The sequence below is a fragment of the Perca fluviatilis genome, chromosome 7, assembly GCF_010015445.1.
Source record: "Perca fluviatilis chromosome 7, GENO_Pfluv_1.0, whole genome shotgun sequence".
NCBI lineage: Eukaryota > Metazoa > Chordata > Actinopteri > Perciformes > Percidae > Perca > Perca fluviatilis.
The window spans coordinates 5,278,303-5,287,183 of NC_053118.1; the positions used below are offsets into that span (position 1 = coordinate 5,278,303).

General features: G+C 44.3%; 1 pseudogene; it reads left to right on the forward strand.

The window, feature by feature from the left end:
• The first annotated feature begins 1,899 nt into the window (after positions 1-1,899).
• Positions 1,900-2,846, forward strand: LOC120561793 (annotated as a pseudogene).
• The last annotated feature ends 6,035 nt before the right edge of the window (positions 2,847-8,881 follow it).

Sequence of the window (8,881 nt, forward strand, 5' to 3'; positions counted from 1 at the left end):
GCATATATCGTCACAAGTAACAAGCTAACCATCGCAAAGTGTTGTGCTAATGCTGGGAAAAGGCAAATAGTATTTTATAGTTAGTAGTCGCTGAGGCTAAGAAATCCATGGCGCACAGGAGGCGGGACGCACGGATCCATCTCCCCAGGAACAAAACGCTGTGTCAGGTGGGCAAACTCATGTGATGCGTAATTGATCCCGTGGATGATTTGAGGCTATTAAGTGAACACGGTGTAGCAAACACTGTCTTGACTGTCTTAATTCTGCACATATTTATGTTACTGTATTTACTATTTCATTATTTCATCCATGCGTGGCGCAGCGGATCCGTCCCCTGCCGTGGAGACGCTGGCCTCACTAACCTCTCCTCCTCTGAGTCGGGTCTCCCTCACGCTGGACTCAGTTTCACTGAGCGTACTAACTCTTAGAAAATAAATGGCATTACATCATTGAGTTCAAACTGCTTATTGTGCGTAATTTGGACTGACACTGAGATGCATGTTGTTCTGTAACTGGTGTGGTGCTGCCACTTTTCTCTTGATTTCCACTTCGACATTAGACTTTTTTTTTTATGAAAGAGACGTTACATTTAGCATATATCATCACAGGTAACAAGTTAACCATCGCAAAGCGTTGTGCTAATGCTGGGTACAGGCACATTGTATCTTTATAGTTGTATCCATATGATTTGACAGAGAAGTTAATATTTCACCAGGCCCGAGGGCTAGATGTGTTAAGTAGACCCCATAAAGTTATCCATACTGTAATGTATGGATGGTAGCTATGGGACATGCTTTGAATTCATAAGATTTAACAATATAGTGTTAGGGACAGATCAGATGGCCAGAGACTTGACTTGGACTTGTGGCAAAAGACTTGAGACTTGACTTGGACTCGAGCTCAAAGACTTGAGACTTGACTTGGACTTGACTTGACCCTGCCCCTCAAAGATTTGAGACTTGACTTGGACTCGAGCTCAAAGACTTGAGACTGGACTTGGACTTGCAAAAAATGACTTGTGAACATCTCTGGGTGAAAGTCGTACAGGGAGGAGGAGGCGAAATGGCTCTGAGATGTCTGCATGTGTATCAGATTGCCTGTAAGAATTGTAGCGTCATAATAATCCAAGTGCGTGTGTGCTGTCACTCTGAAGATGCATATAAGCCTAGTGTTGTAGTTCACTCATTTGAGAAACTGACTCCACACTGGGCTGCGGCCTTTTGTGAAATCATGTTGCTCCTATTACCCAAACGGGTAGTGCGGGTAAATTGGGAACGTCTGGAGGAGGCCCCTGTCCGACAGACTTTCAACTCACACCTCCGGCGGAGCTTTTCGTGCATCCCTGTGGAAGCTGGGGGCATTGAACCCAAGTGGACAATGTTGAAAGTTTCCATTGCTGAAGCCGCGGCTAGGAGCTGTGGTCTTAGGGTCTTAGGTGCCTCAAGGGGCGGTAACCCACGAACACCGTGGTGGACACCGGTGGTCAGGGAAGCTGTCCGACTGAAGAAGGAGTCTTTTCGGGATATGTTATCCCTCCCAAACCCTCCCAAACTGGCTCAGTGCTTTCAGAAATCCACCAAGTTGCAGGTAACGTCAAGGAATCCAGAGTACGTCTCCGCCCTCATCGTTCTGATTTACGACCCATTGGACGTGCTGACGTGTAAGGTGAGCGTATTGTGTCACTTCCGGTGTTCCCATGTTACAAACGCTAGTTTGCTGCTCCAGCAAAAACTTACTCAACTCTGCTTTACTGTTTAAATTAGCGGCTATTTGCCTGGATTGCATTTGAATTACAATTGTTCTACTCAAGCACTTATACTTAGCTTCACTTACAGCGACTGACTCGCTGAATTTACAATTGTTAAAACGCTGTTAGCTACATTAGCTTAGCCATTAGCAATGGCTAATTCCTCTCCCTCTCCTGCTCTCTCTTGCTCTGTGTGTCAAATGTTTAGCTATTCCTCTGGCTCCTTTAGTGATAACGATACATGTAATAAATGTAGTATATTCGCTGCTCTGGAGGCAAGGCTTAGTGAGTTTGAGGCTCGGCTTCGCACCATGGAATCAGAATCTTATGCTTCCGTAGCTAGCCAGCGCCATGTAGTTAATACGTGCCACCATACTGTAGCTTCTGTAGCTTCTGCTAGCTGTCCCCCGACAGACCCGAGCAGCCGGGCGAGTTGGTGACTGTCCGAGGGAAGCGTAGTGTTAGATCTAAACCAGGGAGTGCACATGATGACGGTCGCTCTAAACCGGAGCGTCTTCGCCTCTCCAACATTTTCTCCCTACTCAGTGATACACCTGCTGAGAAGCCAATTTTGGTTATTGGGAGCTCTATACTGCGATATGTGAAGCCGGCGGCCCCAGCAGCTACAGCACCTACGGTCATATGTGTCCCCGGGGCTAGAGCGGGCGATATAGAATCCCATCTAAAGCTGTTGGCTAAAAAGAACCGTAAATACAGTAAGATCATACTTCACGTAGGGGGTAATGGTCGTAAATCGGAGATCACTAAAATGAATGTTGAGTCACTTTGTGCATACGCAAAGACAATGTCGGACTCAGTAGTTTTCTCTGGACCCCTGCCAAACCTGACCAATGATGAAATGTACAGCCGTACGTCATCCTTCCACCACTGGTTGTCGGGGTGGTGCCCAGCTAATGCTGTGGGCTATGTGAATAACTGGGGGGCGTTCTGGGGAAAGCCTGGTCTGATGCAGAGAGACGGCATTCATCCCACCTGGGACGGTGCCGCTCTCATATAAAAAAATCTGACCGAGTTTATCGGACATAAACCATGACAACCCAAGTTTGATATTAGTAATCAGAGGCACAGTACTACGCGCCCCTCTGTGCTTCCGTTGGAGCAGTCGCCCACTCATAGTCTAATAAGCACGGTGTCTGTCCCCCGACTCAGATCGGTTAAATCAAAGGTAAACAAAAGATGCGCTATACTCAACAACCTAATTGGAATTAAAACAACTGCAACGATAGAACAAAATAGGAAAATTAGATGTGGACTATTAAACATTAGATCTCTGTCTTCTAAAGCAGTATTGGTAAACGAGTTGATATCAGATAATAACATTGATTTATTTTGTCTTACTGAAACCTGGCTGGGCCATGAAGACTATGTTAGTCTAAATGAAGCCACTCCTCCCAGTCATATTAATACTCAAATTCCTAGAGGCTTAGGCCGGGGAGGGGGAGTTGCAGCCATCTTTGATTCAAGCCTGTTAATTACTCCTAAACCTAAATTAAATTATAACTCGTTTGAAAGTCTTGTTCTTAATCTTCAACATCCAAAATGGAAAACATTACAGCCAATTATATTTGTTGTTATTTACAGGGCTCCAGGTCCGTATTCTGAATTTTTATCTGAATTCTCAGAGTTTCTATCATGTTTAGTCCTTAAATCAGACAAAGTACTTATTGTAGGTGATTTTAATATCCATGTGGACGTTGACAATGATAGGCTTAGTACTGCTTTCAACTCATTATTGGATTCAATCGGTTTCAGTCAGAGTGTGCACAAGGCGACGCACTGTTTTAACCACACCCTCGACCTTGTGCTGGCATATGGTATTGAAATTGAGGATTTAATAATATTTCCGCAGAATTCGGTATTATCAGATCATTCTTTAATTACTTTCGAATTCTTACTACTTGACTATACTAAATTAGATAAAAGCTTCTACACTAGATTCCTATCTGACAGTGCTATAGCTAAATTTAAGGAAGATATTATTATGCCTTAACATAACAGGACCTTTATGTTAACCTCAGTCCCTCCCAAATTGATACATTTGTAGACGGTGCTACGACTTGCCTACGGACGACCTTAGACTCTGTTGCTCCCCTGAAAAAGAAGATGATGAAGCAAAGGAAATTAGCACCTTGGTATAACTCTCAAACTCGCAAATTAAAACAAATCTCACGAAACCTCGAAAGTAAGTGGCGTTCCACAAAAGTGGAAGAATCCCGTTTGGATTGGCAAAAAAGTCTCAAAACCTATAGGAAGGCCCTAAGAAAGGCCAGATCAGACTATTACTCATCACTAATAGAAGAAAATAAGAACAACCCAAGGTTTCTTTTCAGCACTGTAGCCAGGCTGACAGATAGTCACAGCTCTACTGAGCCATCTATTCCTCTAGCTCTGAGTAGTGATGACTTCATGAGCTTCTTTAATGATAAAATTACAACACTCAGAGATAAAATTCATCACCTCTTGCCCTCAACTTCTAATGGTTCACCTTTAAACGCAGGGTCAGTAGAAATAATGACTAGTCTCGACATATACTTAGACTGCTTTTATCCTATAGACCTTCAACAATTAATGTTAAAGATATCCTCAGCTAAGCCATCTACCTGTCTCTTAGACCCCATCCCAACGAGACTACTCAAAGAAGCGTTACCCGTGGTTAACACTTCATTACTAGATATGATCAATATGTCCTTATTAACAGGTTATGTACCGCAGTCATTTAGTGATAAAACCTCTTCTGAAAAAAACCACCCTCGATCCTGAGGTCTTAGCAAACTATAGACCTATATCTAACCTTCCCTTTCTATCCAAGATCCTTGAGAAGGTAGTTGCTAATCAGTTATGTGATTTTCTACATAGCAATAGTTTATTTGATGACTTTCAATCAGGATTGTCTCCATTCTTGTTTTACTAGATCTTAGTGCTGCATTTGACACTATTGAGCATACAATCCTGTTACAGAGATTGGAACACTTAGTTGGCATTAAAGGAATTGCTCTAAGCTGGTTTAAGTCCTATTTCTCTTATCGATCTGTCGACCGGTGTGGCAGTTCGCTGAGGCATCGCGTCGCTCGCTGTGGCCGAGCCAAACTCTTTTTATTTCCTTCCCCTCAGCAAACCCCCGGCCCTACTAGTGCCCTCTTTTGCCGTACGGACGAACGCCAGTTGCCCGTCAGCGGGGCGGATGTTTTGACCTATACTAAAAAGGAGTTGCTTTTGACGCTTCCCTGATTAATTTTAGTTTATAGAGACACACACGCCCTCTGTCTAAGGAGAAGCCCTCGCCCGGATCAGGGAACCCGAAGGCGAGACAAGAGGTTAGATACACACTTCACCAGACGTCCCCAAAAACACGGGCTCTTATCCCCCTGTATATGACAAGCACTGCCCGAGGGGATCTTTAAAACCAATGATTTTTCTTTAGTACTTACGGAGGTCCCTTCCTTCTCAAGGACGCCCGCCTTGCCCTTCTTGGTCGCCCGACTGAGAGAGGGGGATGCTCAGAGGCTCTGACCAGGCCGCGCGGATAGGGAAATGCCCTCCAACTAGGAGATAACAGGAGGTCTGCATGTCCAAGTCGATCCCCGCCGGGAGGCTACTCTCCACGGGCGGTTAAAGAGGAGTCACTAACCCCCGTAGGGGGGGAAACCCCACCTGCTTGACAGCGGGTGATGCGATCCCAGAGAAAAAAAGAACTGGCAAAGATTGGCTCCCCTAGTCTAAAATCAGACTCAGGTGATTTCTATTATTTTGTGACAAAAGCAGAAATTAAAAGCAAGTGGTCCTTTACAACATAAAACTAAAAATACAAATAAAGATAAAGCCTCCGCTCTAACAGAGGTATTTAAAGCTGCTTCTCTTTTCCTCCTGGCCCTGTCTCTCCCACACTCATAAACGAGCAGGTAATCTCCTTCTTCGATGTCGAAGAGGGTAAATAAATCTTCCCCACAACACACCAAGCGAGAGCGTCTGGGTAAAAACTAAGAGTGAAGAACACTTTTTGGCCTCTGTATAACAGAGGTATTCGAAGCCGCTTCTCAGAGATAGTCTTTTTTTCCCTCCCTTACACTCAGCGGCAAGGGAACCCCTCTCCAGCTGGGAGAGTGATAATGAATCTTCCCCAAAACACAGAAAGTGCAAGGGTAGATGGAGAAGGCTTCATGGTATCCCGATGCCACGTAAAGCACTCGGTAAAAGAGCCCGAAGGAAGCCCAAAAGGGACCCAAAAGGGTAAAAGGGGCCAAAAGGCACCCAAAAGAGGGGCTCACCCGAAAGGGGCCGCTACTCGGCAAAAACACTCATATTTATACACAAAAAACATTTTACTCCTCCCAAAGTTATCAAAAGGGACGTACTATATGTACTTCCATATCCTTGTAAGGTAATGTAGGAAACACTTCACAAATTACGTTACAGTAATGAACTTCATGAACTCTACAGCTCGTGTGCTGTGTATGGCCACACACGTGCCTTCAAGACGCACACACACACAGCTGCATGCACCCATCAAGGCCGCAGCTCCTGCCTGTGCCCTTCTTATCTCTCTAGGTGCTTTCCTACACCTTACAGTTTCTCAAAGAAAGCTCTTTCTGCCCTAAAATGCAAAAACAGATCTGTATGTAAGCAAAAGACAGATTAATATATGAGCAAAATATATGTAATTTTTTGGGGTTTTCAACACACACACTCTAAGTAATGATATAGTTTGCTTTTCAAAACACATCTATCTAAGTGATTATATGGTTATCTTGTTAATACTGACAATGCTATATATGTTGTAAAGCAAGAAATTACATGGATTCTGCTATTTCTTTGTTTTTGAGTTTTCATCTGGCCTCGCGGACCACATCCTCCCATGAAAACGCGAAAACTATCAGTGTTCAAAGTTTATTATAGTCCAGAATGATGACCAAGGGGTCCTGATCACGGTTCGTCAGGATCAGGAACCTGTTGCTGGTTGCGGTAAACACATGCCAGTGTTTATTGACAGGAATGCACTCCCCGTCTCCATCTGGGAAATCGGAGGTCACGGTCTTCAGATGAGTATAATTCTTGATAAAGTAATCCATATTTGCTGTGGAAGGTTCTATCATCCAATTGTGGCGGAACTGTCCCAGTTTCACGTGTGTGAAATATTTCCACATGGCCGGGTCACCAGTTGCACGCGGGTGAACCCTAGTTTTCTTGTGTCTGTCCCCCACCTGACCAAACTGGTAGATCTTGAAGGCTGACTCCTCTGTTGCCTGAGAGTCAGGGATTGGCACAGGGACAGGGGTGTCCATCGGGACAGGGGCATCCATTGATACCTCGGAATTAGGGGTCGTGTAGGAACAGGATTTCCTACAGTACCCTCTGGTTCAGTCTGAGTCCCTCTAGACATTTTGGCAGGGAAATTAGAGAGGGTTTGAGTTTGAGTACTTTTCCTCTTCTTCTTGTGTTTTCTGACATGCGGGCGAGTCTCAGAGCTTGCGGGAACAGCAGGCAGTGGTGAGGGGAACAGCGAGGAGGAGGGGGAGCACTGGTCTGGATCTTGCTCCTAACACTCTAAGCAATGATATAGTTTGCTTTTCAAAACACATCTATCTAAGTGATTATATGGTTATCTTGTTAATACTGACAACGCTATATATGTTGTAAAGCAAGAAATGACATGGATTCTGCTATTTCTTTGTTTTTGAGTTTTCATCTGGCCTTGCGGACAACAGATCTCAATTTGTTAATGTTAATGATAAATCCTCCAAGTACGCTAAAGTTAGCCATGGCGTTCCTCAAGGCTCAGTGCTTGGACCAATTCTATTCTCCTTATATATGCTTCCTCTAGGCAATATTATTAGGAAACACTCAATTAACTTTCACTGTTATGCGGATGACACACAATTATACTTGTCAATCAAACCAGACGAAACCAGCCAGCTAGCTAAACTTCAAACGTGCATTAAAGATATAAAATCCTGGATGACCTATAATTTTCTGATGTTAAACTCTAACAAAACTGAAGTTATTGTCCTGAGCCCTAAACACCTGAGAACCTCATTATCTAAAGACATAGCTACTCTGGATGGTATTGCCCTGGCCTCCAGCACTAATGTCAGAAATCTAGGGGTTATTTTTGATCAGGATATATCCTTTAACGCCCATCTAAAACAAACCTCAAGAACAGCCTTTTTCCATCTTCGTAACATTGCCAAAATTAGGAATATCCTTTCTCAAAACAATGCTGAAAATTTTTCCATGCATTAGTTACGTCCAGGCTGGACTACTGTAATTCCCTACTGTCAGGTTGCTCAAATAAGTCCCTTAAGACTCTCCAGCTGATCCAGAATGCTGCAGCGCGTGTTCTCACAAGAACTAAGAGATCATATTTCACCTGTATTAGCTTCTCTGCACTGGCTTCCTGTAAAATCCAGGATTGAATTTAAAATCCTTCTCTTGACCTACAAAGCTCTAAATGGTCTAGCACCATTGTATCTAGAAGAGCTCCTAATACCTTATTGTCCCACTAGAGCACTGCGCTCCCAGAATGCAGAGTTACTCATGGTACCTAGAGTCTCTAAAAGTAGAATGGGAGCCAGAGCCTTCAGTTATCAGGCTCCTCTCCTATGGAACCAGCTCCCGATCTGGGTTCGGGGGGCAGAAACTGTAATCGCATTCAAGAAAGAACTTAAAACTCTTCTATTTGATAAAGCTCATAGTTAGGGAGTGAGGAGTTGCAGTGTTCACCTAACTGGCCCAACTGCTTCTCTTCAGAATTGTTAGATTAATAATATATAACAAAGTAGAGGGAGGCAGGCCAGCAAAGCCCAATCCGGCAGGGGAAAGTTCCAAGCCCGAAAAAGCTACCTCTCCTTATGACCTGTCTCTCTTAGTTACGCTCTCTTAGTTACGCTGTTATAGTTCTAGACTGCCGGGGGACTTCCTTCCTTTGACACACTGAGCTGCTCTCTCCTCTCCCTCTCTATTACCATTTGTGTGTATCCCGTCCCAGAAATGCTTACTCCCCCGGAGTCCTTATGTTTTTTCCCCCAGCGTATTTCCTTGGAGAACGCTGGCACCAAGATCTTGGTTCCAGCTGTCGCCGTGGTCCTGCTGCACTCCCTGCTGAGCTCAGCGGTGCCC